The sequence below is a fragment of the Solanum dulcamara genome, chromosome 6, assembly GCF_947179165.1.
Source record: "Solanum dulcamara chromosome 6, daSolDulc1.2, whole genome shotgun sequence".
NCBI classification, from domain to species: domain Eukaryota; kingdom Viridiplantae; phylum Streptophyta; class Magnoliopsida; order Solanales; family Solanaceae; genus Solanum; species Solanum dulcamara.
The window spans coordinates 20,775,097-20,776,977 of record NC_077242.1 but is presented as its reverse complement, the minus strand read 5'-3'; the positions used below and the strand labels follow the sequence as shown (position 1 = coordinate 20,776,977).

Genomic DNA, 1,881 nt, shown 5'->3' with positions numbered 1-1,881 from the left:
AATTCTGAATGCGTCATTGAGTCCGAAATATCGAATTTAGTAGGGTAGCATATCTGGTTTATCTTTATCGGATTCCGAACGAATTCCGAGGGTCCATTCGGAGACTTTAAATAATGGAAAACCAGAAAAATCTGGTGCAATAGTGCAGATTTTGCACCAGATTTTCAGATTTTTCTCCTCAACTTTGAACCCTCATTTCTTGAGTTCTAGCGCTCCAAATTGGGTGATTCAAAAGGCAAAATTGTGAGGTTTTTCGTGGAGAACGCATTGGAGAGATTGAAAACTGATTTGGAGCATTCGATTCAGGTAAAAATCGTGATTTTATTTGCAGCAGTATCCATTTTTGGAATGGATTTTTGAAGAACTTTGACAAGTTATTTCTTGACCAATATAAATCCGATTTGGGTGATTCCAGAGGCTATCTTGCGTGGAAATTTAAGGAGAACATCGTGGAAGTTTCAGAATCTGTTTTTGGCACGTCGTTCGAGGTAATAAATTGATTTTTAGCTGCAGATTTAGTGATTTTCGGAATGAAATTTTATTGAATTTTGAAAGAGTGTATCTTGGTCAATATAACTTCGTTTTGAGTGATTCTTGAGGCTAGATTGTGGGGTTTTTCGCAAGGATCATCATAGTATAATTTGTTTGGGTTGAAAGAGTCTCGTATTTCCAGAATCTACTGATTTTGATGCTGCCATTTTTGGTCCTTTAGTCCGAATTTATGAGTTTTGGTTGTTTGATCGTCTTGCATAATTTCCCACTCCGAATTGTATTATAAATCTGATTTTTGAGCTTGGGGTGACGTTTAGAACCTGTTTTGGGGGTCAAATTCGGAATTTCGTATGTGGGTCCCACAATTCCCGTTTTTGACCCAAAAATTGGTCCATTTCCAAAAATTATGAAATTAGTGTCTAAACGACCGTATCGACGTTGTGGTTCTATTTTTGACAGTTTGGCAGCGTTCCGAGGTCGTTCGAAAGGGAAAAGCTCCAGCACAGTGATTTGAAGCTCGCGTGTTTAGCCTACAGGTAGGCTACGGTTTACCTTTCTTTAGATTGAGTTGGAATGTGTGAAAGCATGTTGAAATAGTTGGGATTTTGGTTGGGTAGTTTAATTTTATATCTCAGGTGTTAGAAATCATGTTTTAGGCTTGTTATCGGGTTTTTCGGGTATTTAGAAGCAGATGTATCTTGTCGTTATTTGTTAGTATTATAAGGAGAGTTGAATGAGCATGTTGTTGATACTGTGGAGTATGTTGGCCTTAGTATAGGTGTTAGAAATCATGTTTTAGGCTTGTTATCGGGTTTTTCGGGTATTTAGAAGCAGATGTATCTTGTCGTTATTTGTTAATATTATAAGGAGAGTTGAATGAGCATGTTGTTGATACTGTGGAGTATGTTGGCCTTAGTATAGGTGTTAGAAATCATGCTTTAGGCTTGTTATCAAGTTTTTCAAGTATTTAGAAGCATGTGTATCTATCGTTATTTGTTAGTATTATAAGGAGAGTTGAATGAGCATGTTGTTAATACTGTGGAGTATGTTGGCCTTAGTATAGGATGTAAACTTGCTTTATATGCCCGGCGTCGCTCCGGTGGACTTAGATCCCTGTAGAATGGTGTAGCGGGCTAGTGCCTAGTAGTTGGCCTTAGCTAGGCGATACCCTTGCTCTTAATAACACTCCCACCCATAACTCGGTATAGTCATAACTTTTGAGATGCGTTGGCAATACTAGAATTCGTGATCGTTTGGCTTCGGCTCCGGTTCAAGTTTTGGCGGCTTATCAGTTGACACATTGGGGAGGAAATTCTCGGTACTGTTGTTGATTAGTTGGAAAGGATATATTCGAAACCATGGGATAAATTATCTATGAGCATTCGGGTA

General features: G+C 38.4%; 1 long non-coding RNA gene across 1 annotated transcript in view; it reads left to right on the top strand.

Moving 5' to 3' along the window:
- Window positions 1-239: 239 nt before the first annotated feature.
- The window catches only part of LOC129893399 (uncharacterized), a 2,383-nt gene continuing 741 nt past the window's right edge, over window positions 240-1,881 (top strand). Inside the window, exons 1-2 of the long non-coding RNA XR_008767431.1 lie at window positions 240-488; window positions 952-1,028. This is a non-coding gene — a long non-coding RNA (uncharacterized LOC129893399). The remainder of the gene's footprint in view (window positions 489-951; window positions 1,029-1,881) is intronic.